This window comes from Coturnix japonica, chromosome 4 (assembly GCF_001577835.2).
Source record: "Coturnix japonica isolate 7356 chromosome 4, Coturnix japonica 2.1, whole genome shotgun sequence".
NCBI classification, from domain to species: Eukaryota; Metazoa; Chordata; class Aves; order Galliformes; family Phasianidae; genus Coturnix; species Coturnix japonica.
The window spans coordinates 47,399,279-47,426,089 of NC_029519.1; the positions used below are offsets into that span (position 1 = coordinate 47,399,279).

The 26,811-nt window shown below is 39.4% G+C and overlaps 1 long non-coding RNA gene across 2 annotated transcripts in view; it reads left to right on the forward strand.

Moving 5' to 3' along the window:
- Positions 1-533: 533 nt before the first annotated feature.
- Positions 534-26,811, forward strand: part of LOC107313549 — a 112,805-nt gene continuing 86,527 nt past the window's right edge. Inside the window, exons 1-2 of one of the 2 annotated variants that reach the window (XR_004307029.1) lie at positions 549-635; positions 4,291-4,420. This is a non-coding gene — a long non-coding RNA (uncharacterized LOC107313549). Of the gene's footprint in view, positions 636-4,290; positions 4,421-26,811 lie in introns of both variants that reach the window. The other variant, XR_001555056.1, reaches the window with a different exon arrangement.

Below are 26,811 nucleotides of genomic sequence, written 5' to 3' on the forward strand. Positions count from 1 at the left end.
ATTATGATTGTTATATTTAATATTGATATTTAATAAAATTAAAAAATATATAACGTTAGTAGGAGTCACTGAGAGAGCACAGACAGCAGTTGCCCTCTAACAATGATCTACTATTGGCTTGTTCAGATTTCAGAAGCTTGTCAACAGACACATCCTCTGTGCTTGATAATATTAATGGGTTGGAAGGCATTAACATGAAAATAAAAAGGAAAAGTGCTGTCAGTAGATGATTGCTCTAGACCAGGAATAACGTGACCAAGTATCTTAACCCAGCTGGTTAGCTGGGCTAACCAATCATTGAAATTGCAGGAGAAAGTGAACCCAGTTCCAAAGAAAGTAGCCCTCAATATACAATATAACAAAGACTGTATAATTCATTTCTCTCTAAACTCTTTTTCCTCAGCAGTAGACAGAAAGAGACTGTGTTCCAGCCCCACGTTTTGAGGTGAGTCTGTTTCTTCATTCACTAGAACTGTTGAGTCACCTGGTGATCTCACCTGATTTCAATGATGCAATAATGTGGAGTTCATAGAGAACATTATGAACCCAGCAGGGAAGCTGGGTAGGGCTCTCTCTGTGGGGGAGGCATTTCAGTATCTGGAGTGGATGTGGCTGCTGGGTGGAAGGTGGAGTAGGTGAGTTTGGCTGTTTGACAGCTTTTAATCTTTTTCTTTTTAAGTTTTCCTGGAGTAAATAGCAATGGCTTAATGTTTTCTTGTTTGGTTGTTGTGTAGTGGTTTGGAAAACATTAAGATCAACAGGACTAATTGTGTGAAGTATTTCATGAACTGTAACTGGAGTCTCTTTTAGTGAGTTAAAGTATCTTAAGTTATAAAAGTAAAAGATAAAAACTTTGTCCGTTATCATATTTCTAATGTGCTTTGAAAATAGTTCCACGTTTATTTGTTTAGAACAAGATTATTTTTCAAGATACAGAAACTACTGAAGCTTTTTCTGCAGCCCTTTCACAGTTAAAGCTGTGATTCCAGTATTTTGACTGAAGGCTGTTTTCAGCTACTTCTGGTATTTGCATCTCAGTTTAAACAGGGTTCTGACTGATGTGTCTGAATGGAATGAATTTGATAAGGAAGATGGATAGATATGAAATTCCTGAAGTGCAGTTATGGAAAGGAATTTTATCAGTTGGCTCTAAAGCAACCTCACTTGTAAAACTACATATACAAGGCTATCTTGTGCAATTGCTGATACTCCTATAAGGTGTGACGTTATGCAGCGGTGATGTGGAGGTGTAACTTTCTGTGCCCAGATTGCCGTAGCATAGTGCTCCTGTATGGGTCTTGCTGTTGTCAGTGACTGTTTCTGTGCTCTGGGGGAGTAGGAGGAATAAGGAGACCTGCTAAAGTGCAGGGGCAGCTCCTATACAGCAGTAAGTTTGTTTTCTCATATAAAACTACATAGGCAGTTCACTATATTGCTCTGGGATGGGCTGACCAACTTCATCCAAGCTATGTTCCTTACTTTTCTCTTTCCCCACCACTGTGACATTTTCAGGATTGCAGACCTGCAGGGTAAATACTGGTAGATGTAAACTGACAAGTTTCTGGTGTGTGTTTGAAAGAAAGAAAATTTTTATGCCGGTGTGTTGTCTTTAGAATGCTGCAAATGTTTCCTCAGGAAATAGTTCTTTAAGTAGAAAACCTGTAAGTGTATGCAAGTGTAGAGGTGATAGCAAAGTTGGCGGTACCCTGTTTCATGTGCAGTGGTGTCTGAGCTTCTCAGAGGAAAGCCACAGCTCAGTGAAAGGCCATGGCTTGGCACTAAAATGCCTGCAAAAGGGAGGGGGTGAGGGGACTGGAAGATGATGATGCTTTCTGTAATTCATACGAGTTTCAAGCTTGTTTATGTGGGAAGAAATGGCTTTTTAGCATGCATCCTAGACCTGACAAAATCATAATAAGGCACAAAAGACACAACTGTCCTATGACTTCAAACAAAAAAAGAAATTTGATGGTGAAACAGAATGGGAAGAGATTGATGGCATTAATAAAACTATCCTACCAGCATAATCATAGCTGGAAGGAATATATATCAAATAGACAAAGGGGAAGGTGTTACACTTCTTGCAACGGATAAACTGTACTGAAGTCACTAGGACAAATGACTTACTAAAAAGCAAAAAGTACATGCAAAGCTTCTAGCACTTGTACTTCATCTGGTGCATACTCACACAAGGATGGGGAGAGAAGGCATGGTAATAAAGCAAAATTTTAATCTGATTCCCCATGAGGATGAAGAAATCCAGCCTCTCTGTTCAGATCCCTGTGTAGCCATCCATGCTTTCTAAATAGCTGAAAAATGGCAACAGATGGATCAAGAGAAATTGAATATATTAGAGAACCACATACACTCACAGGCTAAGCATCAGATTTAGTCTAATGAATGCAAGATCAGCTTGTAATGCAGATAAGAATACTGATTATACAGTCATTACCATGTTTTGAGTATTTCAGTGCACATGCCTGCATCCAGCTGAAGTCTGAAATAGTTTTCTATCCATTTTGTAAGGGGTGCTCATGTTTTATTTATTTAGAGGAGTGTTTAGAATCCTACTGTTATATATAATGAGTGGGGGATGGGAGCAGAGATGTGAATGTCTTGATTCAGTTCTGAGCCATTCATGCTCCTTCCATTCTTAAGTTTTCCTGGAGCCAATGTTTCCTCATCCCCACCTCCCCCTTCCATGCCCAACAGCAAAGCACTCTAAACGCATTGTGCTTTCTGTATGCTAAGGGCTGGAGTTGACGTTGGTAATTGTTCCATTATCAATTATGTGAGGAGACAAAGGGAATGAATACCGAGTTACTGTGTGTGTAGGAGATCTGAGGTGCACCGTCTTTTCCTTATGTGGAAAGCAGAATGCTCTGTTGGCATGGGTGCCATGTGTTAAATACTCTGCATTGCTGCAGTGATGGAGGTGTGTTCTGATGTCTTTATGTTGCTGTGGTATTTGAAAACCATGTGCCATTAATCAGGTGACGGTTTGTGCCTGAATACTGCTGTGGTGGGTGCTCTATAAATACCTGAGAGGAAAGAGGGGTGAAAGAAGGGATAGACTGATAGAAATGGCCTTATCCCAGAAGCTGGCCATTATGAGTTAAGGAGACTAAAAATTAATTATAATCAACTGAAAACTCAGCACAATAAAAAGAGAAGCTGAAGTAGAAGCTCCCTTTCTTGAATTGTGACACTGTAGCTGATTAAAATTGACAGGACATGCTCCATTATCAGGCATATGGAGTAGTCAAAGCATACGAAGGGAAAAGCCTGTCTGAGGCTTAGTGTTATGTTAGGACCCAGGACTTGTTCACCTTCCTTCTGTGGACCTCTTATGTCACTGTAGTCATGTCACTTATCCTGTTTCCCTTTCTAAGCATAGTTAATCTACCTTTTCTTTGGTAACTGAGCGTGGAAACGTTACTTTTCATAGTGAAAGTGCATTGGCTACTATAATAAATTCAAGTACTATGTCTAGTAGAAGATTCTTGCTAGGATAGTTATCTGTAGTAGAAGGATGAAACAGCATTTGTCTCTCTCATGCTTGCTCTGCTCTAGACATTTAATGCTGATTGTGACCAGATCTCAACAAAACTCACTTGGTATCAGAAAGTGCAAGGGCAGCGTTTCTGCTAGTTTCTTTTGCATTGCAAAGCCCTCTCTGTAAGGGAAGGACCTAGGGCTGTGCAGACTCCAAGAGCATCTCCTTAAAATTACTCTTTCCCCTCAGTCTGAGATGGGAAACTTGAAACAGGTTTTGAGAAAACTGTATACAATTGTTCAGTGCATTTGGTTAAATTTAGACGTTGAATTGAGACCTTCTGGAATAGGTGCTGCCGAAGTCGAGCAATAAGTGAGAGGCAGGGGGCATCCAGGTCCTCTTGCAAAGAAGTGCTTGTAAATTCACTTAATTTTACACCTTACCCTTTCCAGGCCATCTTTTTGTGGGGCACAGACTATTTTTTTTTTTTTTTCTGTTCTGCAGAAGCATCTTCAGCTAACATTCATAAAAGCCAAATATTGCTGTAATGTCTACAACTTCTTGTGTCTGAAGGGGGGATAATACTGCTTAGTAAACCTTTATTCTTTGATATTTTGGTATCATTGCCAAAATATGCAGTGTTAATGATGGCTTGCTCTCTGTTAGTGAACAGCTGGGGCTACTTATATAGGAGAACTGTTTGTTCAGGGCTTGAACTGGTGATTGAGCACCTGGTGAAGAGGTGTGGCTGGCTGAGGGAGCACAGGCAAATCATTTGCATCTGTGATCCCCAGGGGCCAGAAGACTCAGTTTGGAGTCACCCTGGACTTATATGAGTGTCAGCCACCAAAGAGAGGGCATTTCTTGCACCTAGGCTGCTTCCTGAGGAGTGCTGCAGAGCCAGAAAGCCCCTTCTCCAGTTGGGTGAGTTCCATGCTTCTTTCTCTATATGGCTGCTGCCTTACCTGCAGATACTTTGCCTGGTATCACTGAGAACCTGTCAGAAGCAATTTTGCTTCTTTGTGAGCAGAACAACTGGCAAGCTAAATTGTATTCTGCTCTTGAATGCATTGAATGTTGCTGCTTGATGTTCAAGTGACCTGATTAGTTTCAGGTGTCATGTGGAGAAGAGAAAGGGCTCATGTTTCTGAAAGCATTATAACATATAAAATAGATCAGCATGTAATTCACTGTGCTGTTCTGGAAGCTGTCTTCTACTATCTGGTATTTGATTGCTATATATTTGTGTAAATCAATGCACCAAATCTTGTGGCAGGTGCCTTCCGTTAAGCCTTGCTTTTTGTTTTTCTGATCAATTCTATGATAAATGAAAAAGTGTTTTTCTCAAGCATGTCTATGCCACAAACTCAAAATAGGTTCTCACTGCAGATTAATTATTTGAAAGCTTAGAATATGATCTCAGCACTGGTTTTATTGAGTTTGTTTTGGTGTTTTTTTTCCACAGGCTATTATATCTTTCAGTATCATGTAGGCTACAGGGTAGTTTTTTACCTGGTTTGAAAGAGATCTGTTTGAGTTTGTCAGCTGCATGTCACAATTGCATTCCATTTTGTCCTTGTCAGCTGTCTTATAATACAGGTACTTCTCAGGCAAAGTGCCTTACTTCTGTATTTTATATTTATGCATTTGCTTTTTCTGTGCTAATTTGATGTTTGATAAGTCATTTTTGGCAACTACATCCTGTAAATTTCTTAGTAATGTTTGACTGAGTGCTTTCAGATAATCTGTTTTTGTGTTAGTAGAAGAACTACTGTATTGAAGTAGCTGTGCCAATTTCTATGATGAAATAAATTGATTTCATCTCTAGCCAAGGTCAGGATTTCATGAGGCTTCAATCTCTGTAGGTGGTCACTTAGATCACATTATGGATCACTTAGCACTGCCTCTTGAAGAAAGAAAAAAAACCAAAACCCTTAGGATACAGCTAGTTTCAGTTAAGTAAGTTACTAGATTATTTTTGGAGGGGACAGAGTGCTAATCCTGTTGCAAACAAGAGGATAATCTGACTGCCTATAATATTCTTGAATTAGTTAACAATGATTAGCCAAAAAAGCAGATGGGGGCACTCAGCTTCTGAGACAGATGTGTGTGTTCCTCAATACTATGAAGAGGGAAGTCTTGCAGTAATTTATGTTTGAAATTCTGTTCTGCTTTTGCTTCAGAGCTGGATATAAATATGTGCTTTCTTTAGCATTAATTTGCATAAGGAGAGCATGGGATCATGTCAGGGAAAGTCTATCACCTGTGTTGTCTTGGCTCAGTACTGTTGGAAAATAGTGTAGCTTTTGTGTTCTGTGTTCCTCACCTTTTGTGGAAGCTTCTACTACTGCATTTTTGCTTCAGAAAGCCTCCCTTCCTCTGTTACCAAGTACTGGGCACCCCAGCATGTTTTTTCCTAATAAGTCATTTAGGCAATGCTGTCAGAGGTCACGCTGATAAGAAGACTTCTGTGTTCTTCATGGGTATCTTGTGACTTTGGCATGTGGTTTTGTTGCTTCCTTTCCTGTGAAGGCTCTTTGGTAGTCTCAGCATGGCAGGTGGCATTTATTTTTTCCATTGCTGAAGAATGTTTTTGTACAATGGGCAAGTCATACATTGCTATTCACAGAAAGCCAGTAGTTTCCTTTGTTATGTATGCATCAAAGTGCTATAAAGAAGCATGAGCAAGTTCAGGAGTCTCATGGAATAAATGTGGAATCTAAACTTTTCTCAGGTAATGTTCGTCCTGTTTCTAGGCCAGGTAAGAGACAACTGAGGCACCTATGCTGTGAATGTGGAGTGGGTGGGATACTTAAGACTGTCTTCAGGCTCAGATTCTTGCCAATATAGCTGCAGCTAAAGTAGTAGAAATAGTCTATTTTTGGGGCTGAAATTCCTCAAAACATCTACATCCTTATTATGAAATATGAGATTTGGAATACCAGTTCTACTGTCCAAAACCCAGAGGAGAATAAATGATGAAGCAACCATTTCTTAGTATAAATTTAATTTAAGCTGATTATTGGCTTGGCTCCTTGTGAACTTGCCAGAAGTTTTGCTGTGTAACTTTATGTTTAGCTCAAGACCACCAGCCAAACCCAGACTTTCTTCAAGTAAAAGACATGCACTGGTGATCAAAGGGAAAAATATAAATATCATTATACTTTGCTTGTTTTGCGTAATACTAGCCATATAGACTGTAGTTACTTGGCAGATGGAAATAAAATGCAGACCTTGATGTATTCTTATTAGATAATAACCTGTACTGGATCATGTGGTGTATGGGTTTCCTTATCTTTCTAGTGATGAGTTTCAGTGTGTAATAGCATGGTGGAAGAGGGAATAGGCTGCAGAGGTACTACTACTGTAATCAGTCTCTCAACTCAGTTTTTCTGGGCTCTCTCCTTACTCAGGAGGTTCCCTAAATATACTGTTGGAGGATGGATGATCACTTCAAGAACTCATAAACTGAAAAGCATTCAAAATTAACACTAGATGAAGACCCCATGTCTGTCTCTGCTATATACCTGACAGAGACCAGCCATCCCTTCTTTCCTTGCATTTCCACTCCTTTCTTTATACATGCTAAATCTGTTCTACTGGATGTAACTAGGTATAGTTGCAGTGAGTGAACTTACATTCTTCATAATGTTTGTGTTTTTTTTTTTTTTTTAACTCTCAGCAACCTTGTCTCTGAATTTCTGCAGCCAACAGTGGTATTTTAAACACGATAATATTTATGGAAATTTCTATAGGCAGAATGGGAAGAGAACACAATACCACGTAAGAAAACTTGTGACAGTTGGTGAAAACTCAGGGGTATTTTTAGCTATCCTGTAGCAGTCTGAGACTTTGCATGTGATCCACTGTTAATGCTTTTGATGCAATCAGCATCATCAGATCACAAGTGCCAGTAACAATTTAACATGTCAGACTGTGATAGTTTTAAGTAACATAATGCTTATCTGTTGGCCTCTGAGGTGAGATCATTTTTAAAAGTTGTAAGATGGTATTGCATCAGATCTAAAAATGCTTTGCATAATTTTAAATTTGTGACTAGAAACTAAAGCAGTAGATATGTGACTGGTTTTTATTTGCTAATTTAGACTGGGGAAAAAGGAGGTTGAAAGGAGACCTCGCTGCTCTCTTCTAATGTCTGGAAGGTGATTACAGTGAGAGTGGGACTGGTCTCTTTTCTCACTGGTGACAGGACAATGGGAAATGGCCTGCTTGCAAGAAGAAGCTGTAGTTTGTCATCTGGTCAAACATCACAGTAGAGTGTCAGTTTCCCTCGTATAAAATGTACTGTCTTCTTTGTCTTTACCATTTAAAATATATGTATTCCTTAGCACTTTATTGGCATTGTTTCTTTGCTTATGAGGACTGGCTTTTATTAACTCTAGCTGGTGGCCTGTATGTTCTGTAATAAGGAAGACTGTCAAATCTCTGCCAGCCACCTGGACTGTCAGCAGTATCATAATCCATGAATCTACGTATGTGACATCTGTTTCATTGTTGTCATAATCACTGTGATCTCTGTGGCAGCCCAGATCACCTTGGTGAATGGGGCACTGAAGCAGATGGACTGTACTTACATGTTTCATTCTGGCAGCTGAGGTATGGTAGATACTTGAAGTACCACAACAACCAACTACTGCAGTGGGGGCAAATATCTTCAGTCATCACTAATGCATCTAATAGCATGCTTCTAGAAGGGGAGAAAAAACTACCTGTCCCACCTGAGTTTCATCATATTCTCAGTTACATTCTAGCAGTGGGATGGGTCTTCAGTATGCATTGGCTAGCAGTCCCTTCCTCTTGGAGTGTATCTGCCCAGCAACACTGATGTATCCTGTGCTGAGAGTGATCTGGGAATGCTGTTACTGAAATGGGCAAATATGGCAGGAAAAAAAAGCCTTTTCATTTTATATGTTCCATTCCTCAAAGCTTTAAAGTTTGAATTGTCAGTTTCAAACCCAGCTGGCTTTCATGCTTTTCCGTACGATAGTATTGCCAAAATACCAACAATGGTCTCAACTGTTGGTTTGGCACAGCTGTGTTCACAGTGGTCTTCACAAAACAACTGCAATATTTAGAAAAATGCACAAGAAACTTGAGCCTGTGAAATACTTTTGTACAAGGCATGACATTGAAAAGATTTTGCTCTGTTTTTCAATTTCTCAACTGTGGGAATTTCCAGTCTTCAGTGACAGTTTCTCTTATTACTGTTTATTTAAAAAAAAAAATGCAACTCAGCAAAAAACAATCAATCCTATTTTAGTAGTTCTAATAATGAAATTATTTTTGTCAATCCTGTTGTTTCATGGAAGCTACAAATGAGTTTCTTATTATAAAACTGCTTGTTCATTCAAGCAGAAAGCAAACTGATCCTGTTTAGCCAAACTGGACTTGCATCTAAAGGAAAAAGAACAAATCATGCATAGTAGGGGTTCTCACACCCAGCCAAAATGCATTTGCCCCCAGTGTTTCCTCTTCTTGACCCTATTGTTGTCCTTTTGGAAGCTCCAGGCCTCTCATCTGGGAATCATCTGAATTATGTCCCTAGTCATCCCAGCATCATTGAAATGTGTGCAGATTGATCTCTTCCAAGCTGTGAGGAGGGCTGTGAGCTTTATCTTCCAGATGTTTAGAGTGCTTATCAAGATGGTGCAAGCCCTCCAATGCTACTTAATATGTAGATAATACCTAAGGATTTAATGGGGCAGGTACCTAGATACTATGAGAAGTCCTGTGACCATCAGCCTCTAAAAGGATTTTAGGCTCTAGAAAAAGGTGATATTTAGGAAGAAGTGAAATTATTGCATGGCCTACACTGTTCTGTTTAACTGGGTTGTTAACATTTCTTAGCCAGTTAGAGGTTATTTTCATGCTAAATTTAGTTGTAGTTGTTTCCACTTCTCAACGTGTTAGGGAAGTGTCCACAGCCAGTAGACTAAATTTTTAATTGGCAATCCATCAGTTATTCTAGTTCTGTTTCATCTGACCCATTCTGTGCGTGCTGAGTGAAACCATATTAGAGTATCCCTGCGAAGTGAGGTGTTGTGCTGAATTCAGACAATTTCTCATCTTGAAGATTCTTTCATAAGTACTTTGTTTCTAGTCTACCCCTCAAGTAGTTGTCTTGCTTCTGACAGCCCCTTGAGTCTTTTAGCTACTTGTGCCAGCTATACTGACTGTGCTTCACCTCCTATGCAAATGGAAAAATGCCATTAGTTTCCTAGGCATGCCTTGCCCTAATTAGACCTATTCTGTATACTGGATGATGCCTGTTAATTGGTCACTTCTAATCAGTGGCTGTCAGGGGAGCGCTTGGTAATAGTATAAGCTATAACCAGAACCTTATCCCACATTTGGGGGTTTCTTCTGTAACTGCTGCAACAGTCTGACAAGTTATTAAAAAGATAAATATTTGAAACAAATGCATGGAAAGGTCAGCTGAAAGAATTTGAGCTGTAAAGCTACCACTTCGGGGAATAGAGAGAAAATGACCTCCTTTGCTGTGGTGGTTGTGCTGAAATATTGCCAAGCCTTGAAATATTCACATGATTGGTTGGCTGCCAAAAATTTGTTATTCATGAAATGCTGAGTGTATACAAGCTTGTAGAGCTATTAGAGATCCTAATGAACTACAATAGAGACTTGCTTTGCAAAAGGCAGAGGAAGCAGCTTGTCCTTCCAGCTCCTTTGTTTTGGTGGAGATCTGCAAGAGTGGGAAAAGACAACTAAGTGGCTTTATTTGTTGAGAGACTGGCTGACTGATTGCTCATGTGTACAGAAAGGTATTTGCCATGCAGGCAAGCCCTTCTCCTCAACTCACTAGACATTTGTTATTAGAATTTGAGTATGTGTGCATCAGTAGTGGTCCCCACTTCAGACCAGACTGACTGCTCAGTTTTGGATTAGTGATCAGTGCAGCCGCCCCCTTCCCTGAATTCCTTCTCTCCTGGCTTTGCACATCTGACAAAGATGGCAAAGTGCTTGATTAGATGGAGAATCACGTCCTGCTGCTTTGTCACTCGTTTTTGGCTTATTCAGCTAAGTAGCTTACTGCTTTACTTGTAATTGCAAGACAGGCACCATTAGTAAGCTTCTTGCTTTATTGAAATGAGGCTCTGCTCCATGTGTTACCATTCACATACTTTCTGATTACCGGAGCCAAAAGGTTTCTTTTATCATTGGCTTTCTGTCCTTTTTTGTTTTGCCTTTCTTTCAAAGCATTTACAACTTAACCCTGATTTATTTTTTTTCTCTCCCTTCGGCATTAAATTGAGAACTGCAGGTGACCTCCTAGGCAAGCGTTCAAACTATTCAGATCTCTCTGAAAAGTCTTTGCCTGAATTTCCTTCATGTTCTGGCCATTAGGCTAATGCTAAAAAAGAATTTGGAAAGTGGTCTGATACTTATGGCCGGAGACTTGGCAAAATTTCTGAGAGGAAAACTAAAAGGCAGTTAGAGGGTTGTGCTTTACTAAAAATGCGAACAGATCATGGCTTTTGTTCATTGTCTTTCCCCTTTCTTGCTTGAGAGAAAGGTCAGGGCTCTTCAGTTTCTCACACCTTGGATACATATCACTATTGCAAGGATTAAATGTTGTTCTTGGGGTGCTGCATACTTCTCATGTAATCTAATAGTTTCTAGGATAATCCTTGCTATAAAGGTTGGAAGAGAATATAAAACACATGTAATAGGGGTTTATTGAACTGTGCAAGCAGAACAACGTATCCCTCAAAAATAATAGAATCTGCACAAGACTTTCACTGAAGGAACATCAATCTGTAAACATCAAATAAATTGCAAAATGCTTGACTTGTTGAAAACACACTGAAAATATTTGTGACCTTTCCCATGAGCTCTCTGCTGTCCAACACTGTGTATTGCCTGCTTTAGTATGCCAGAGGGTATAGGCTATTTTCCTATGGTATGCTAATAACCTATTTGAATATGCTGTATTTAAATTAATAAAACATTATCTAACAGAGCCATTAGCTGCCCTGTATTGTTGTAAGGTAGTAAAACTGCGGCTTGCAAGTACAATTTCAGCTTCCTGAGCAGAGGTGATTCCTGCACTTGCAAACTGTCCTAGATAATATCTGAGACTATTCTAAATTCTGAATGATATGCCATTAGGACTTCAGCTTAAGTTCTGGGGAAACAGATGCATCTGTATCAATCTGCTGGGAAAGGTACTGTGTGTTTGTGACAGCAACTTGGGCAGTACTTCATGGCTACCTGCACTTGTGCTGTGAAGCCAGAGCAGAAGCCGCTCTGAAGCACAAAAGGAAGAGCTTGTCTTCACCTCGTGGCTTTTTTTTTTTTTTTTTTTTTTTAATGTTCTAATTAAAAATATTTTAAAAACTCGAACTTATGTTATTCATATAAATAGCAAGCCTGTATATTACTTTATAAACTTAATGGACACATAAATTCTCAGTTTTCCATTCTCAGCTATGCATTACCATCAACCTTCGTTTNTTTTTTTTTTTTTTTTTTTTTTTTTTGCTGGTTTTCCAACGCGAGCAAGTTGGAAACGTCATGTTCGCGGTTGCCTGGATTGATGCTCTCTCTGTCGGCGCGGGGCTCGGGCTTTGCAGGGTGTTTGCTGGGCTTCAGCTGACCCCTGGTGGCAGCTGTGCGACAGACCGGAGCCGGTGGGTCCTCCCGAGGCTCGGAGCGATGTTTCACCTCCTTGGTGCTTATTTTGTCCTACTTCTGCAAACTCGTGCAGAAGGTGGGAAAGGTGTGTGTATTATATGCATGTCACAAAGGTAGGGATGATCCTGATGCTGTACATGTGCAGCTAGTTTGCTCTGTCCTCAGAAGGGTGCAGAAATCTGCCTGAGGGAGGGAAAGGCAGATGCTCTTTGTGTCCTCCTAATGACCAGAAACCACTTAGGAAAAATTGCTTCTCCAAAAGCGATGTTGGATGGTCTGCCGGGGGGGTGGTGGAGTCACTGTCCTTGGGGGTGCTGAAGAAACAGGGTGTATAGCACTTTAAGGGAATGTGGGTTAGTGGGAAAATATGGGTGGTAGGTAGATACTTAGACTATATGATCTCAGAGGTCTTTTCCAGCCTTAATGATTCTATGACATGTGCCCCTTGGTTGCTTGCATCAAGAGCCTCAGTGATGTGAAGAGAAATCAAGTATTTTTGTGTGATGTACTTGGGCCAGGGAGGAAAGAGAAGAAATGATGACATGGTGGGGAAATAATCCCACTTCTGTAACTATTTCTATGGCAGATATAGTTCAGTAAATACCCTATAGCAAATCTTTGAAAGGGGACTTTCATCTGCAGTGATAATTATTCTAAAATCTCTTATGTTTCTGAGGATGTGTTTATTTAAAGCCATGAGGAAAAAGTTAGTTCCAAACTTTTAATGTTACTCCAGTTAATAGGTGTGTGTGAAAAGTATGCAGCTATAAAAAGAGCAATAAAGGCATCTGTGTGCAGCATGTGTACTTCAGGGCTGTATTGTCCCGGGACTGGTCTAAGATGATCTTGAAGCCAAATTTCAGATCCAAGCAAAACTGAAAGCCCAGAACTTCTGTCTGGCAGCCGGGTGGTGTTATGAAGTCAGTTGTATTTAATTGCGTGCTGTAGTTATCTGTAACCATGACAACTATTCCCAACAACAATAAATTATTCCACTTAGAGGTCTGGGAGCCAATTATCCTGTATGTTAAAGTTATACAGTATAAGGGCTTCAGCGGAGGGAAAAGTCAGACCTCAATAGCTATGGAGAAAGCAGCCGCCTCCTGTTGCTGGGGAGAGCTGGCCTAAAGCTCAGGTTTCTCGTTTGAGGAGATTAGTTTGTTCTGCCACACACACACACAGGCTTCCAAGGTCTTCAGCTGGAGCTACCTGCACATAAAAGAGTGACTAATGTGGCAAAAGATTTAAGTATTTAAGTCTCTTTAACATAATCTCCATTAATTTTTATGGATTAAGGAATTCTGTGTTAATGCAGTCACAGAGGCTTTTGAACTTCTTGTTTGCTAATTGGTGGATAGAAAATAATTCCTTTTGTATGTCCAGATAACTGTGGATGGTTGGCAAATTAAGGAATTAGAGAAAACTCTGCTGAAGGCTTTTATTGTCCTCTTGATAAACATGTAGTAAGCAGTGAAGAATTAGGAAAAATACCTAGAAATGGTTGATAGACTTTCAATGTGCAAATTGCCAAATCATCTAAGCTAAGAAGGTCAAAAGGGATGTTGTCTGAGGTGAGCCTTTACTCTGTCTTGAAAATAATGAATCTTTGGAGTAGTCAGTCAGAAGGATGCTGAAAACAAGAAGCTTCACTGAGGTTACAGTCCTATGGCAACAACAATTCTTTAAAAATCTTTTAACTCTGGATATTTCAAGATGCCTCTGCAGTGATTTGCTTTATCTGCAAGTTTCTCCTGGTCAGAAGCTGGGGTTAAGGACACTTGTTTGCATGGGAAGGTGCATGCATTGCAGTGTAGGGAGGGCTGCACTAAGGAAGGCAGCCTTATTGTAAGTGGGTATGAGCAAGACGGTGGACTTCTTTCTAAAAGGTGCTGGAATATCATGTACCCTAAGCTTAACCTGTCTGAAACAGGACTCCAAATACTGTGCCTGCAAGGAAATGTGACACTGCTCAATAACTTCTGGGGAGCCCAATGGATGGGAGGGGGCACAAATCCCTCTCTATTCCATGTAATTCAATTAAGCTCTTAGGTGAGGGATTGATGTCTGAAATCATTCCCCTTATCATTGCTGTTACTTTCATTTGCTGTTGCCAACAGCAGTATAAGACAAACACTGAACCAGCAGCTGACAATCTCCAATACGTATGTTTTTATTGGTACAAAAATAGTGTCTAGAAAGCATTGATTACTTCCTGAGATTTAAGATATGATACACTTAAGATACACTTACTGTTTTGACCACACATTCTTTGTGCTTCTCTACCTCTCTGGTTAAATTTATTTCAATCATTCCAGCCCTTGACTCTGCTTTACTGAAGCAAACTTAATGAACAAATTAGGTAAGTATGTGTTCTAGGGAAATCACAGTATTCAGAGAATATAAGTAAGCATTAATAGGTTTCCTGTTTGTTCTAATGTGAACTACATATGAAAGGTAAAAAGCATGCGTTACAATGTGAAAGATGCCTGGTAGACCTTAAACAGCAGAATAACACAGCAAGAGCAGGATTTTGCTCAGCCTGGCCTCTTGTATCGCAATGGCTCAGCTGCACCAGTTCACTGCTCTGCCTTTGCTGTTGCTGGCACAGCCAAAAGATGTGTTGCTGTCATGCTCCTAGAGCACAGACTCTGTGCATTGCTTTGTTCTTAATGGATAACCCCTCTGGAAAGAAAAAAAAAACAAAAAAACAACAGGGGTCCATAACCAGCACTGCAGCAATTGTCTTCAAAATTTCCCTTTCCGGGAAACTGTCGGTCTTTCAGCATCATCTAAACATCCTGCTTACTCTTGCAATAGCAGCTTGTAAAAAAAAAAAAAAAAAAATAATTAAAATATTGTTCTGCTGCTCTCTCCATTCTTTCCCCCTCTTCCTTCCTTTTGCATATATATGTATTCCTTAGTAGGAAAGGCTCTGAGACTGTTTCCTGTGTTCATGCATACTCTAGCAAGGATCTGCAAGGCTCAAGCAATTTCTTGTCTCTGCTCTGGTATGAAGATGTCACATGGGAATTATTGGAATGTACCATATTGCAGTATCTCCTGGTCACTTGGCTATACGATGTGCTGAATTTGAGAGCCTAGGCACAGTGTACTGTGAACGTGCAGCTGATGATCCCATGGTAAGCATAGTGATGCTGAGGTGACGCCAGCAGTAGCTGTACCCCCTGCCTGAGGAGTGACATCGCTGGGCTACAGGGCCTAGTGGGCAAAGGGCTGTCTGTGACAGCTCCAGTCATGGCAAATAGTGAGCCAGGTTCAGAGCTCAACCAGGGAGCCTTGTGTGGGGTGGAAGGAGATGGGGGCAGGTCTGCTGCTGGCAGAGGAGCTTCACCAGAGCACTGTATGATCATAGTCAACAGCAGAATCCTCTTTGCTCAGTGTAAGAGCCTGTGATGCCGAGTTTACACCTCTGCTTGCATATGTAGTTAGTGAAAAACATGTTTTCAGGATGTGAAAACTTGAAGTTAACTTAATTTACTCAATGATTTTAAACATGATTAAGCAATACTATTTTCTCCTCTGATACCTAGAAAATTGTAATGGTGCGTGTGTTGGGTTCAGCACAACAAATGCAAACAAACTGAAAACAAAACTTCTAAAATTACCCATGACAAATTACACCAAGGAACTGAATTTTTGTTTTGCTGCTGTTTTATGGATGTTAAGTCTGATTAATTTTATCTAGTTGTTACTTTATCTGGATGGCATTTTAATCTGTCTATTCTGTAGTAGAGGACCATGATTTCTGCTTTATTCCAATCTGATGTTGGAGGCTACGTAGAAATATATAAAATGTGATGTAACACCCTAGTATGAAATTACACAATCTACTGGTAGCTTGCAAAACCTCTGCCATCAGTTCCTCAAAGGAACAGAGAGTGCTTCTCTGCATCTTTCCGTCCTATCACAGGACTAGTGTTTCTCCCCTTCCTCTAAGGGAACAATTCTAGCAAGCAGAGAAGCATCGCAGAACAGAAGGCAAACTGGTTGCTCTTAAATTGCTAATGCAAAGTATATACCCATGTCTGCAAGGAAATTTCAGTAAGCACAACATTTCTGATTATTTTTTTTGAGTGGGGAGAGTTTCCACTTAAAGTTGCCTTCACTTCTCCGTGTTTCAAGACCCTTTCATTTTTTTTTTTTTCCTGTATTGTGAAAAGACTTTCCTCCATCCATTTCTTGTTCCAGGAATTCCAAAGTTAATGCTTAAATGCTAAGTGTCCCAACAACCAGGCACATAGCATTATTAACTGTAAAGCTTTAATTTTGTCATAATACTCTTCAAACACCCAGCTTTAGCTTAGAGTTGAACTCTATGAAGTCAGCCAAAAAATGTTAATAGGGTTAGCAGACTTGTTTTCATTGTCTGCAAATGCCTTTGGATGAGCCTTGGAGTGGGTGGGAGGTTAACACTGCATCAGCATCAAGCTAGAATGACCTCCTCCTTAATGCAGTGCTCTTTCAGTATATCTCACTAATATTAATTCTCAAAACATTTAAGATGAATGGCTGCTTTGATAGGCATTATTCCCAAAATGTGGAATGTGAAAGACAGTTAATTCTTATCTGAGTAGCAGCATTATGTCAAGTATTTCAGTACTGATGAATCTCCAGGAAAAACAACTTTCACACTGAAAAATGTGAGTAACCTGACTGGAACCTGGAGAAAAGCCATGGATCTGATCAGGAAGACTGGAAGGACTATCTGGGGCAGAGTATTATGTTTTAGCTGAGTCTTGGTCTAATATGATACCTTCACTCCAAGAGGAGTTGAGGTCTCTTCTACAGCTTCATCTGCTCCCAAAGACACAGGGACTATGGAAGGACTTAAAAAGAACTGAAAAACCAATTAATTTATGCAAAGTTAAATGCTACATCTTCATCTAGTACTGTAATGCTTGGGGTGAAGATGAATTTGGGTTGCATGTCTGGCACTTTCATTTCTTGACTGTTCTTCCAGGAGTTACAACTCAACTGTAAATTCATTGCTTGTATCTGGAACTTTGCAAATGAATCTTAAATCCTGTGGAAATTATTTAATGTAAATTCCTAACACTAGAATTGCTTGTTAGTCTCTTAACCCTCTGGCCATCTACTAAGTAACTACATAAACAAAGACCCAAAGCACAGTGGTTCCAGATGTTTGTTTGTACTCAAATCGGAGGAAAAAGATTTGTGATTTTTAAATGAATTTAGAGAATTTTTCTTGGAAACATTTTAATTTAGAGCTTATTAGTGTTTGAACATTCATGCCAGCAGGTTGGAGCTGCAGCAATGTTGCTTTAAATACTGTACAACTTGGACTCCTGAATTCCAGCTTCAGCTGGAGCTGTGCAGAACTTCATGAAGCGAGTATGAGCTTGCTTGACTGTTTCACTGCAGCTTTGAAAAACACCCAGGTGTGCAAAACCAGGCCTACTACTGCTCACTTATGCTAGGATTGGTAGTAGTGAGAACTATTTAGTGAGAAACAATGTTGATCGGTGGATGGTTGGACTGCATGATCCTGTGGGTCTTTTCCAACCTTGGTGATTCTATGATTAAGTCAGGCAGGTGAAAGAAGTCTTCCAGTGAAATTGAAAGATAAGAATATAACTTAATATTTGACAACAGTCACCAAAACCTCAGTTTTGTCACCTACATTTTGTTGTTGCAAGTAGATGTCACTTGTATGCCAGCTTTGCCCTCAAATAAAACTAAGCATGTAAATAAGGTGCACTAAGCTTTTACCTCCTAGAAGAGTTTTCTTAGTCCTTGTCACTTTTATTTACAGGTTTTCTACCATTTACCATTTATCTTCACTTTCTGCTCTGTGTCCTTTGCTTCAGTGAGAACTGACTTTCCCATGCAAGATAGAATTGAGTGGATGCTAACATGGAACCCAAGGAGCAGCTGGGTTATTCTAAGGACTGTCCTCAGTGGAGCTATATTTTGTCCTTACCAGGCAAGCGTCCCACAAGCTGGAGATCTGTTTGCAGCTGTTGTGTTCTTGAAACCCACATTTGATTTCATAATGGAGCTTCATAGATGCTCTTGTGTAGATGGATGCTCCCAGCACTTCCTTCTAGCCTCTCCCAGCTGTGTTTGTTACTTTTGCTTAGGGGAAATCTGTACTAGGCTTCCCCACTTCATCTTCCTAAATATCATTACTAGAGGTATAAGGCAACTGACATACTGTGTGATCCCACCCACTGCTTAGTGTTTTGCTTAATTTTGAGGCAATACCCTCAGTTGAATTATACTTTAGGAGAGCTTGAGTTTCTGAAAGGTCTGGGTAATTGAATCTCTTTCTGTTAGTACAGTGTCTGACAGTGTAGCTTTTAAAATCTGCTTACGTGGAGGAATAGCTAGAAAAGAACAGTCCTCATGAATTTGCAGGAATGCCTGTTTTATGATGCTTGTATCTGAGTCAGAGCTAACTGCTTTACAATCATAAAAGCTTTAATAGAGAAGGAATGCATTTTCATGAATGCTTGTAAATACATGCGACTTCTCTATTGTGGCAGTATTCAACTTCAGTACATTTGTTTGGGTGATGATGGCAGAGGACAGTGAGTGAAGCTCTTCTCTTTAGCAGGCAATGGCCAAAGATTGTGTCAAATGTGGAACAATTTTATGTGACAAAACTTCTGGTGTTTGATTTATTCACTGTTCTCCACCCATCTCTTCTTAGCATTGGTAAAGGACATAAATTACAAAAAGCACAATAATGCACTAATAATGTCTGAATTTAAAGTAGCCATCTCTTTTAGTTTATTCTGTTAAGCAGTGTGGTGTACTATAAAACTCTTAATTCTGAGCACAGAACCGCACAAAAGAACTGTTAATTCTATAAAATATGTAATGACACATTTAAAATGTTAAACCATTGAAGCTGTATGCACAACTGGTATAAAGATACTGGTATAAAATTCCAGAGCAGAATGACCCTGAGTTGCCTCCTGGACCTTTCAATTTCATTTGACATATAAAATCCAAGGAGCATGTTTCCTTCTGCAGCAGAGGAGCCTTCGTGGTCAGTAAGGACATGGATGCCACCTAGTGGGGTCTGGAAGCTGGCAACAGGGAGAGGTGGTACCTTGATTCAGTATGTATTATACAGCCATGAATTATTTTCATGTTAATTGTCCTAGGTGCACTCTGACCTAAAGGCACTGGATTTCCTCACACATGCTGTATTGGTAAAACTACATGAGGTTTTGGATAGCTGCTGTGGGTGGCTCTAGTATTTAAGGGAGTAATGGTAAATTACTGTGAAGTCTGGCAGATATTTCGTATTTACTGTTCTGATTAAAAAAACGAGCAGATATTTCAAATGAAATAAGATATTTATTTACTTTACATGCTGAATTATGTGTTGTTGGATGTGGTTCTCTTTTTCATGAGGTACCCATGAGAAGGATTTTGCTATGGCTTAATAGTGTCTGTGTCATTTTATTTACCGTTCTCTTGGCAAAGTTGTTAAAAGATAGGGAGAACAGGGTCTTTGAGTCATGTAAAATATTCCAGAATAATTGAGAAATTCAGGGCCATGTGGGAAGACTGCAGACTCTAGTGCAGAAAGATCATTCACTAAAGTGCCTGGAGAAGGCTACATAAGGCACTGACTCATCTATCAGTATTCCTGCAGGAAGGAAAGGAAAACAAAGTATTTTTCACCAGCAAAGAGTAAACTAGGGTAAAAATCAGGTGCATAGAAGAAGAAATTAACTCCTGCAGCTAAGTTAGCCAGTGCCTACTTGACTAAAGATCAGGATGTGACTCTTGTTTGCAAGTGTTTGTTCGTACTATTCCCAGAGACTGCTTTTAGGTATCTCTAGTCCCTAAGCAAGATCAGGATTAGGTTGCTATCACAGCTGTAATGCAAATATCTTGTACTAATTGCTCAGGGAAGTGATGTTCTTCCAGCCTTCCAGGTGATCATTTGTCAAGAGTTCCCCCACCCAAAGCACAGATTATGATTCTGTACCATGTAACTAGTTAATTTCAGTGGCATGGAGGTTTATCTTCATCAAATGCAAGAACTTAATTGTAAAGCATGGCAAACTTTCTTATGGTTCCTCCTACTACTTGTTAGGGTTTACAAGAGGCTTTACATACCAAGTAGTGTTTTCTATTCAGATGCTCAAGTATCAAAGTAAATTGCAAGTGAGTAAGCCTGTGGTTTAGTACAGCAGGTTGCTCTGTCTTTTACTCTCACCTTGCCTAGATCTGTTATTCTTGCTGTTCTCCCTTGCCAGGCCAGCACATGGGTGGGGACACTTGTGAAACTTGAAGTTCAGAGGTGACAATGGCCTTGGCAGTGTTAGGCTGTGTGTCAGCTGCTGTTTGCTATCAAAAATCCTGGTGAGAGTCCTATAGTTAAAATAAAAACAACAAAACATTGCTACTGATGCCTGTCATTCTTAGACTAAGGTGGGAGCACAGAATGCTTCTACTAGATCAGGCAATGAAGTAACAGAACGAAGATTTGTGAATTGCAGAGACTGCTGGAGTCAGCAATCATTTTGGTTAAGAATGTTTTACAAAGTAGTTTTTTGCTAAGCCATCCCTGCCTCTTTAGTGTTTTGTGGGGTCATAGACTTATGGGGACGTTTTCAGTCTGTAGTCTCACTTGGCAGGTGTTCCCACAAAAACGTGGATTCTAATAATGCACAATGTACCGGGCTGCATTTGAACTTTCTAGTCAGGTAATGAAACATCAAATGCTTGTCGTTAAATCACAGTGCCACTAGAGGGCACAGACGTACTCCAGTTTTGATAATGTTAGGCATTACAACCTCCACCCTAAAAGCAAGAAACTGTGATTGAGAACAAAGTGCCATCTGCCTTTCCAACTGATTTGGCACAGCAGTCATCTTGAAACATAAAAATAGTCCATAGCTTGCTCCGAAATTAATAAATCCTGCTTATTTCCACAAAAGCTATAGCAACTACAATGAGCACAATTGCATAGAGCAAATTTTCTCAGCTACATAACACTTTTTTTTTTTTTTTAAGTATAGTCAACAGTGATGAACAAGAGCCTGCATACTGTGCTAATTTTTTTTTTTAACTCTGCGTCAGTGGAGGTGGCCCAACATCACTGCTGCTAAAACACACCACCCTCTGTCTCACAGTGCTTACATCCACTGCTTATTTCCATGAAGGTTCAGCAAGTGCTGATGAATGTCAGTGGGTGCCATTGTTTCTTCATGGAAGAATTTGATGACACACCTTTGCTCAATAAGCACTTCCATGTCAGACTGTTTCTCTGCTGCTGCCACATGGTAACAATGTGTAACAGATTATTGTTGGGAAGATTCAGTTTCTACTGCCATACACCACCATCTGCTTCCAGTGTCACAGGCCAACATAATACAACAGGTGGCATTTCTTTTGAAGCAGCCCTTGTATGCATCAGGTCTAAATAGGAAGCCATCAAAGTGAGTTTAACCAAGTAAAAAAATGGAAAAAAAAAATTTGTTCAGCAGATCATATTGACAAAGATTTTATTTTTTTTTTCTGTCCCTCCAAATAATATGGGAGCAGAAATTTCAGCAAGGGATGGCTGGATAAAAGCTATGTGCTGTAAGCACCTTCTGTCAGCTTCTGTGCCTAGAGAATGGCTCTGATGAAAGGACAAAGAGCAGAAGATAACCTACAGGGAAAAAGCTGAGGATGCAAGATGGTGGTTTCCCTTGAAGAGGTTATCTTCTGATAGATGACCTCGTTGAAACAACACGACCTTCCTCTGAGTTATCTGCAGATTAGCTTTGGCGTAATCCAATGTCTTTATTTTGTAGCACAGTGCATCAATGACTAATGAGTCAGGAACGGGAATGCTTTCTCAGAGATGTATAAGCTACGGGAGTTTTATCTAGGATGACAACAGATTTCAGCTCATTGTGTTCAGCTTCTTTAAGTTCTTAATTAACAGGACATTCTAGACATTGGACTTGAATTTTGTATGACAAAGCAAGCATTTTTATTTTTCTTCACCCTTGAATTTCTTTGTCTTATAAATATTCCACGCTCAAGTGTTTGTGGAGTCTGAACCTAACTTTCTTATGGCTGAAGCTCTTCCTTGACAGAGGTTCTGGTTTCTAATGGACAAAAAAGATTGCCAGTTAGCAGTTGCTTGTATTGATTTTCACACTTTGGCATACTGATTTTCAGTAATCTAATCCTCTGCTTGGTTTACTCCTGGGAAGCAGCGGAAGTTATTGAAATGGACCTTTTTTTTTTTTTTTTTTTTGTGGATATGACAAAGAAGGTTTCATAGATCAATCTCTAATGAAGAATTTGACTGAAACTAGTGACGTTTCTTCATTTACTTCTCCCTTCTTCAAAAGAGATTTGAGCAAAGAAGTGAAAGTTGTTATTCTAGCCATTAAGACATCCATGCTTGCACATGCTCTTTCTAAGATGTGTTGCTTAATTCCTTTATTGATAGATCCAAAGCCTTGTATGACCAGAAGTTTTTCTCTAAGGAATAGGATGCTTGTTTCTTAATGTTGCCTTTCGTTAATACATATATATATGTATGTATATATGTATTGTTGTATTTACATAAAGATTTTTGTGGTCAGTCTGCATCCCCAAGGGTCTGTTTAGTAGTTCCACTTAAACATCAACAGGAATTTGTGTTCTGCAAAGCAGATTCCATAATGCTGTGAGGTGATATTGCATGAATTATTGAAGCTAGATAAAATGATCTGAGCTGTCTATAGAACTGAATACCATAAAATGCAGTGTAGTTGCATGTTCAGAACAGGTTTACAAAGCTGTAGTAGTTGCTTAGCATTTATTATAATTAAGAAAGCTTCTTGTAGCTACGTTGAAATAACTTTGAAGATGCTGAGAAGAGCTTAATTTCTGAGGATGTCAATCACTTTTATGTAGAGTAACTTCATAAAAAAGCAGTATTAGTCAGTGAAAACAAAATAACCTTTATCTCCATTCTACCCCTATGCTGTGGTTCATGACCACTGCAAGTCCTGCTAAGGTGTGTGGGTCAGTGCCAGTAGTGAGCAGCATCCCAGACAAGCTGGTTTATACCACTGGCCTTTGAGATTACTACTTGTGTAATAATAAACACTAGATGGAAGCATTTATGGGAGAGGGAAGAAGAGATGGGACTCAAGTGCACCAGGCTTCCTGCAAGGAGTATCTGTCTAGTTTGTGTCATACCAAGGGGAAATGTTGCTGGGGAGCTGCCATTTTGCCCAGTGTATGCATCACAAGTGATATAAACCAGCTCCTGCCTTTGTTGGGCATGAACAACTGCATTCAAACTTGTATTTTCTCTGTAATTAGAGGCTTAGACACTATCCCCTCCTCCCTAAAAGGGTTCTTTGACACCTGTCTGAGAATCTAGGGGCAGCTATAGGCCCCCACCTTCAGCTGAGCTCTACAATTGCTGCTTGTTTCTCTCTAAACACGTTTTCTTGCTGGCTGCTGCATCAAAATCAGTGACATGCATGCAATGCTGATGTAGCAGGCTTGTTTTCTCTTACTGGATGTTTTTATCTTAGAAATGAGCATCTAGATAAGACATATGTATTGAAGTTTATTAAACCCAGTTCCAAGAAAAGTTATTTAAAAAGTTAATATTTTAATTATGCATCCACCTTTTTGAAGTTTTATGGCACTCACATGGCTTCTGCATGTTCTTAGGTATTTAGAAACATCTTTTCCTTATGAGATACATCTCTTATTTTTTAGTAGGTGACATTTTAGTGACATTTAGGAAACAAAATGATAAATAGGGGAATGGTTTTACATGGGGGAAAATAAAACTTTCAACTTATTTATTTAGTGCCAGCTGTCCTGCCATGCTCCTTAAGCTTTACTGTATTTTATTCCTATGCCTTTCACACTGCATGTTTCCAACTATTCCAGATACTGTTAAGAGTGTTTTGGTCTAATTCACAGGAGTTTTGTCTAGAACTCATAAGCTGTTAAAAATGTTCTGCAGTATATTTGCGGAAGATAGTCATATCTCCATGCAACATGTGAGGAGTCCGCTGGTGGCTTTACTGGACACATACTTGGCCCCCATCTGTGGCCTTCCCTTGTATTTCAGGGCAGGTCCTTTGCAGGGGTGGCAGTACATGTCACGGTAAATCCCACAGATGATAGGTTCATGGCTTGTGGAGGCACTGGCCTCCCTGTGGGCATTTTCTTGATTAAGCGCGATGGCAGATTTAAGGCAGAATGGTTGCCAGTGGGAGGTAACTGATTGCACAGCTTCTAATTACAGGCTTTCTACTATGCAGGGTAACTTGTGTCACACATAAACCTGTCAGAATTCCTTCATGATTCAAAATATGATGGAAAGTCAAGCTAACCAGCAGCAAAGGATTGAGGTAGCGTACAATCATAATTCAGGTGAACTGTTGTCTTTAGTTGTCTTCTGCAGCTGGTATGCGGCATGTACATGTTAAACAGGAAATTGTGTAGTGCTGTAGATGCCAGAAAGCAAAATGACACCTCAAACTGTTTTCCAGCATAAGGGCAATATTAACATTGTTCTGGTATTGTCAATAACCACCATGTGCAGGAAAAGGCATAAGAAAGGGGGTTTCAGTTTTCAATGATTCTAAATTGAGTTTCTCATGACTCTAAAAGTCTAAAGTCCCTAGGTTTGGTTGAATCAGCTTTATTTCTCTTAGAAATCAGATTTAATGAGACTAAATCACTACTGATACAGTACAGAATTGAGCAGCATACTTATTTGCACGAGTACGTAATTTTATTAAGAACTTGTAATTTTCTATGCATTGTGATAGATGCTTCAGGACATGTACAGAAGAGACTGTACCCTATTCTAGATGTGTGAGTAAGTATGTGGTCTCTGGATTCTCTAGAGCTTTTATTTCACCAGAATCTCAGTTTTTCATCACTTTTTGCCTCTGCTTCAGCAAAAGTCTGCCATGGTGCTTTCTGATACTCAACGGTAGGCTTTGTGAAACTTTTGTATTTATTAGTAAAGGGTGAAGAGAATGGAAACTGTAGTTTCTTGTTGCTAGTATGGTTTCTCATATATTTTTAACAAATAAGCATTTCCAACTTTGGGAAATCTGATAAAAAATTTCAAGCATCCTTACTTAGCTAATCAAGGTATAACACAAGAACTACTTCTCTCTTTGTGCTATAGTATTTCAACATTTGATCTTGAAACTAAGGCAGAAATGAAAGAAAATTGGCCACAGTGTTATAAACAAGAGGAAGCTCATTCAGAGTTAATTTGACATTCTGTGGGAGCACCGTGCTTGAACATTTGTGGGACAAAATGGCAGTGTAGGGTTCTGATAGCATCAAAAGGAAAGTGGTGCTTATCTCATGGCCGTGCAGTTTTGTTTAATCCCTAGGAAGTTGTTTATAATCTGTGCCCAGTGTGATTGATAAGATAAAGAACTCTAAAAGGGGAAATGAATATGCTGTGCTTGTGAATGGCATGAATCTATGTTGCTGAGCTTTGTGAAATATCTTGAAGGGAAATAATGTTGTATGTTGTCAATATTGTCTCAGTATCTCGTGTTTATAAAATCAGCTGGTTTTATTGAATTCTTTAAATTATTGGTGTGAAGTTTTCAGAGCTCCAGTGTTTAGATATCCTTTGTAAACAGCATATAGCTTCCTAGAACAAAACCATGCAAGTCAGAATAAGAAATGACAGCAACAACAGAAGTTTAAGCTTGTTATGCTTTGGGAGCACACTGCAGGTTTTTGGTTTTGTTTTCTTGCTTGTTCATTCCTTCTTATTTTCCTGGTTCCAGGTCCAATTATAGCATTGTATTAGTATTCACAAGATTGAAACATTTTAAAAGTAACAAGCTTTTTTTGCAATGTAATACTTAGAGAAGGGGAAGTTTGTTTTTTTGGGGGGTTTCCTATTCTTTTCTTTCCTCTTGAAACTTTCAGCAAAATTTGAAGAGATGAGTATCTCAGAGAATTCACAGCTATTTCTACACTTCAGCACTTCTACCAATGTACCTTTGAGGTATTCTGAGTAAAAGTTTTCATCTATTAAAATGAAGGACCTGAGGAAGAAAAAAAATTCTCTACAAAAATTGGTTGGTTTAGTTTTGATATGGTGCAAGTAGCTAAAACTCTGCTAATGACGGTATAGCTGCAATTACTTGTTTTGATGTCAGTCTGCAGGTGCTGGGGGTTCTTTCTGGTAAAAAGAAAAAATCCTTTGATGTTAAAAATGGTGTTAAGATATCCACCTTTAATTCCCTCCTCCTCTTTTTTTTGGTAATTTAGTGATCCATTGAAGCACACCACTTCACTGACAAGCTTCAGCCAGTAAGCAGCCACTCATTACTTTTGAGGCTTATGTTGCTTTTTCTTTTCTTTGCCTTCCAATGTATTGGTTCAGCACAGTGGTTTTCACGTCTCTGTGGATTTACATTCAGTTTCCATTAATGTCACATTAACAGATATTATTAAAGCTGTTGTGCTGTTAGTCACTGTCTAATGAAAGTACCACATCAGTGCAGAGTGACAAGATATCAAGCATAAGGTGGAGATATAAACCATCATATGCAGATCTCAGTATCAAAATCTGATTTGAAGCATGTAAATAGAAGTGGTTTTATTTTGGGAAGAGAGTGGTCAGGATTTAGTTCTTC